The following is a 6,000-nucleotide window of genomic DNA, read 5'->3' as shown; positions in this document are numbered from 1 at the left end:
GATTAATCGATATGCTTATTTGGAAAAAAAAATTGATAGATATATTTCTTAAAGAATTGAAACCTCTCTTTGACTTTTTGTGGAAAGAATAAAGTAATGTTTATGAGATTTGATGATTAAGTAAGATAACTATTGGAGGAAAGTGATTTTATAATATGACTTAAGAGACAGGATTGTTATATATTATAGACTTATAACTGATCTGATCTTTGACAAATGGGAAGTCAATATTTTACTCTTTATTTTTTATTTTTATTTTTATTTTTATTTTTTTTATTTTTTTTTGTTTAACTATTTTTGATTTTGTTTTTTGTTTTTGAATGTTTTATGATTTCGTCTTGTATGTTTTATGAAAATTTGAATAAAAATTATTGGAAAAAAAAAAAAAAAAAAAAAGGACTCTTTCACATCATATGATCAGTTCTAAGTACTGAAGGAGGCCTTCCACAAGTTCCTCCAGTAATTCCACTGATGCAGAGACTCAGACATTCACACCAAGTATACTGAAGTCTCTTGGTTTTTATAAAAGCAGGGATTTGCTTAACTCAAAGTTCCTTCTCCTTTTGATCAACAGCATTTATACACAGATTCCACCTCTCCACTCAAAGTGTAACTGGGGCGGGAAGTGTGCAATAACCCCACACACGCTAGGATCCAATGCCAGGATATCTGTTATCGACTACCCTTCTGCTCTTTTCTCCCCCAGACTCCATCATGAAAGACACAGTCCTGGGTTCAGAAAGAAAACATTTGGTCTTCTTCAAAGTACTCCCAAGCTTTTCGTTTTAATTAAAATAATTATAATAAGTTCTTGCTCTTATCCCTATGGGGTTAATTATCTCCCATAAGTCCATATCAAATTTTGATACTTTAAATAAAGAAAAATATTTGATTCAGTTTTGTCTCTGTGCTGTATCTGTGAGGGAGGGAGGAGGCCAGTCACTGACCCTCCCCTGCTCTCTTCTCAAATGTTTCCGGTAGTCCTACTACTGTTTGCCATTGTCTCTGTGTATACCAAATTATTTTTCTTGTCTCAGGTGGCAAATTCTGGTTGCCTGTACCTTTTTACTATGACAAAACATACTTCATCAGACGCCCATGTTGTGAAGGAAATTCCTCTTTGATGACTACAAGAAAATTATGGGCTCATCCAGACGACCGTATAATGTGTGACATGATCGCTTTGTGTATTCATTATTTTTCAGTCGTCCATATGACGTTGCGTGCTTTTGCGCATTTTCGCGCTGTTAATCCGCTGTTGCATTACCGCAAAAAATGTGATTTGCTTTTTAAAATCGGGAATCATCCGCTGTACCGTAAGGCGCTCGGATGCAATACCGCGGACTTTAGAGCTGTGGGCGGTCCATGGACGTTTCCCCATACCCCTTCCCTCGTTCCCAGCCAATCATGTATTTCCACTTTTGTGCATGTGCGCGAATGTCTGGGGAAAGCCTGGGAAAACTGAACCAATCAGAGCAATGGTGTGGTGTTGGGGGGGCTCTGCAATTATACTGCGCAGCTACAGCCATTTATTTTTAGCCAGCCTGCGAACTGGGTGGCCGCTCTGCGTGAGATCTGCAATTCTGCCTGTTTGTAAAGCCCCCCTTTTCCTGGCTGGTCTCACTCAAGTGCGGCTGGTTGGTGCAGGGAGCTCGCTTTGCTGGCGCTTTGCAAACGGCCATGGGAAGGAAAGGGAGGAGAGGTGTGTGAAGGCAACGGAGCATCCAGTTTTGCCCCAAAGTGGTTGGGAAGCTGCTGGGAAGCCTCTCTCGGTGGCTCTTCCCTGATGCTGATGCCGACGCTGCCGACGCGGAGAGCGAGAGGCAGGCAGAGCGAGAGAGAGAATGGGGAGGACCTGCGAGCCGCCACCGAGCGCTGCGCTCTAGAAAAGCTTGGGGGTCAGGAACCTTGCAGAGGAGCCAGAGGTCCCAGCTCGCATTATTGGGTGCTATTCGATTTATGAGACATTTGGGGAGGCGGGATGAAAGGTACAAGGACAACTTGAATCCAGAACGCGCCTTGGCGGGTGTGCACAAATACGCAGAGTCACAAAGCTGCCGTGCCACCCCAAGAAATGTTGGTTCTGTAAGAAGGGGGGTGCTCCCCATTAAAATCTCAGCTTTCCTGCCATTCTTTACAAAAGAAGCAAGTATTAGCAGCTCCTCAATACCCCCCTTTCCTTTCTGTAGAAATAAGTGGAATTGCCAGCCGTGTATATCTCCAGAAACTGCAATATGCATAAAGGCAGAAAAGCATACAGTCGGTTTTGCGATATATCGCAAATAAAAGCAAACAACAATACTGTGCTGGAAGTAATATCATATAAGTGGTTTGCTAGAGCGTCTCCGGCGCCCGCAACCATAGAGACTGGTGGTCTACCTTCCTAGACATGACACGTCGTTACTTGCTTGCGGTTCCATGAGAAATAAGTGGAATTGCCAGGCGTGTTTACCCCCAGAAAATTTAATATGCAAAAAGGCAAAACCACATACACTCGGTTTAGCGATATATGGCAAATGCAAGTGAACAACAATACAGCAATTATTGTCAGATAAGCGGTTTGCAGTTCTCTTTCATCAGAGGGAACACTTCAAAGCAGAGAAAGAGGAAGGGATGTTTAGCAGCTCTAACCTCATTACCCTGCATGCCTTCTTATTACAATTGTTCCTGGAGAATATGTCCAGTGTGCGTGTGTGTGTGCAAAAGGGGGGAAGGGATGCCCTGGACTCAGCACCACCACCACCAGCCCCCAAGAATTGAGGGATCCAGCAGCCGCGTGGGGTTCCCTAGCTAGGAAAGGCTGCTGGGCGCTGGGTGGGAGGGGGTGCAAGGGGGAGAGATGGAGATCCCCCTCCCCCAAGCCCTTGCTTGTGAACAATGTTGCCATAAGGGAGGAAAATGTAGCCACTGCTGCCACCTCCCGCCACGCTGAGCTCGCTACATCGTGGCGCTTCCTATCCTGAATCTTTGCTGGTGAGCTGCTGTGATGTAGCCTCCTCCACCACCACCCCTGCATGAGCCGAGGACGCTCAGCATGGTTTCGGTGTTGCTGGGGCTCCTGCTGTTCCTGGGCTCCGGGGTGTCACACGATCCTGTCCAGGCACCCATTGGGCTCCGGCTGCCCTCAACTGCACAAGGCAGAAATTTAATAGCTGTAAGTGGAGCTGTACAAGAGCCAAAAACTCGGTCAACTCCATTACAGCCACTACTACCAAACCAACAGGAAATTCAAACTTTTGCGCTCTTACGTTCAAGTGTATGCGCGTTATTGTGCTTCGGTGCAAAGGGGGAGAGGAGCATAAGTCATATTTTGTGGACCAATTGGCTGATAGGGGGTGGTGTTTCAGGCAGAGCTGGGAAAAAGCGAAAAGAATGTAAAGGTCTTCCTGCTGCATGTGCGGGTGCAAGAAAACTGTATTTTTCAGATTGGAAAAGAGCGAATTTCAGGCAAAGTGGGAACTGTCAGATGACAAAGCGTATATGGAAAACGTGGATTATCGTGGTCAGTTTGGACGTGCCCTATGACGCACATGAATCAGTTTGAAAAGGAGTTTGTTTCTTGGGCAGTGGAAAATGCAGCAAAGTATCAAAAACAGAAGTTAAAAGGAATAAAGCAGATTGTTTCCAGAAATAGAAATTACTGCCAAAGGTTTGCCTATTTCTGTTTCCAAACTGAAATTGGAAATTTTAGTCCCCCCATTTGTCTTTATTTTTAAAAACGTAATTACAGTTTCATTAAAAATGACATTTTCCTGTTTGTGGTCCCAGTTAAGTAGCCCATTTGTTAAAATTGCATCGAAATAGGTAGCTGGAAGGTTCTGCAGTGAGTACCATGTTGGCACTGGAATTTCCAAACTTCTTACGCTTAACAGTCAGATGTACAATTTCACTTTCTTCTTGAAAATTCTTGAACATTTGAAAATACCCTTCCCCGCCACCAGTGGTAATTTAGTTGCTTCTGTAGCATCTGCATGCAGGGGTGCTTTGCCCTTTGAATCCTCCTGTTTCTTGGGTGGCTGTGCTTAGGAGGAGGGAAGGCCTCTGCAGCCCAGGTTAGCGCCTTGAACTAGGGTGGGGGACCTCAAGCCTGAGGCCCAGAGGCTGAATATAGCCTTCCAGGGCTCTCTATCTAGCCCTAGGGGTAGAAGTTATCAGGGCTGGGTGGTGCTGCTTACCTGGCTTCTCTGGGGTTGCTTCTGGTTACCAGGAAGGGCAGGAGCCAGGCAGCGAGGAGGTTGCAGGGTGCAAGCCCCACAGCAGGAGTGTTGGATTGACTCTGCCGCTGCACCTGCACCACACTGACTTCCCTGCCGCCCTGCTCCTCCCTCTCTTGGTAGCTTGGTAAGCTGCTCCACCCCACCCCACTTGATACTGCTCCTTAGGTCATGTCCCCTGATCAGGCCATACCACTCACTGGCCTGGCTCCATGCCTTTCTCAAGAGGTTTTGCCTGGCCGGAATGTGTCCTTGAGCCATGATGATGACTTGCCTAGATGGAGGTCAGAGAGATACGCTTGTGTGTACGTGTGTGGCTGGAACATGACACTGCTGTACCCACTTTGTCTTTGGCCCCACCAACCACCGTCATGCAGCTGCTAAAAGGTTCCCCCAGGGTGCAGTGTAGCACTTGGCTGAAAAAGCTTTCCCACCTCAGACACAGAAGCTCCCCAAAGATGGGTGTCTATTTTAAATAGCGTTATAGGTCATCTTTGGTGTCTAGGGGGAAATGTATTGATTTTATGGGCTGTTAACTCCTTATGCTACCAGGAGCCAGCAGAAGGCTTCCTACTAGTGCAACAGGACTTTCACCCCTCTCCTCCCTGTGTGTTCCTCGTGTCCTCCTCAAATCTGCTCCGGATGGTTGGGACAAAATGATCTCAGTGCTACATTTAATGCAACCCAATGTTTGACAATTTTGTTCCTCACTTTGAGAATTTAAAATTGAAAAGAAAGTTATCAACTTCCAAAGTAACATTTGATCCTGGCTATTTGACATATTTTTTATTTGTTCATTTTTATACTTACTGTTATGAAATAATGAAAGGCTTAGACAAATGAAAAGTGAGAAATAAGTGTCCTCCTATCAATTTCTTAAGTGCTGTTGAAAAAAATTAGTAAGAGTCTGGAAAAAGAGCAATTTTTGATTCAATAACTTCTTTTTCTGTTTTGTGGTACAAATCAAGGGAGTGGATGCCTTCTAGGAAACATAGGAAGCTACCTTACATTGAGTCAGACCATTGGTCCATCTAGCTCTGTATTGTCTACACTGACTGGCAGCAGCTCTCCAAGGCTTTAGACAAGGGTTTTCCCCAGCCCTACCGGGAGATGTCAGCGATTGAATCTGGGACCTTCTGCATGCAAGGCAGGTGCTCCACCACTGAGCTATGGCCCTTCCTCCATGTGTGTATATGCACATAGTACATCTTGGCATTCATTTGGACTGCTGCTATTACATAAGGCTGCCTGTGAGCATGGGCAAGAGGGAGGGCCCCCCAAATGATGGCAGGTGTCGAGAAGGGTTGCTGAAAGCAGCCTATCCAGAGCCCTCGAGAAGCTGGAGCTAGACCTATATTTTATTATGGTGGTGTCCTGTTGTTGCTATGTGCCTTCGATTATGACTTATGGTGATCCCGTGAATCAGCAACCTCCAATAGCATCTGTTATAAACCACCAGCTCAGCTGGTGTCCTATAGAAATTACAAAAGGAGAAATGAGCATTACACTTTGATCACAGTGCTTAGGTGGCACTCTTTGATGTGATTATATTTTGAGGGAACAGGCTCCATAGATTATGTCCAGCTCTTGAGGTTTATACTTTCTGGATAAAATGCTTCCAGATATAGGATAAACTCCACTTAGAAATTCTTCTTTTCATGATCAAGTTGTTCAAGAAAATCCACAGAGTGCTATAAATTACAAGCAGCAGCTCTCAATAGTTGTTAAAAAAGGATTTTGAATGTACAGTATCTGTTTCTGTATTTTTCTCAATAATAACTTTTAA

Source organism: Rhineura floridana, chromosome 3 (assembly GCF_030035675.1).
Source record: "Rhineura floridana isolate rRhiFlo1 chromosome 3, rRhiFlo1.hap2, whole genome shotgun sequence".
Classification (NCBI taxonomy): Eukaryota; Metazoa; Chordata; class Lepidosauria; order Squamata; family Rhineuridae; genus Rhineura; species Rhineura floridana.
Note: the sequence above shows the minus strand (reverse complement) of the source record.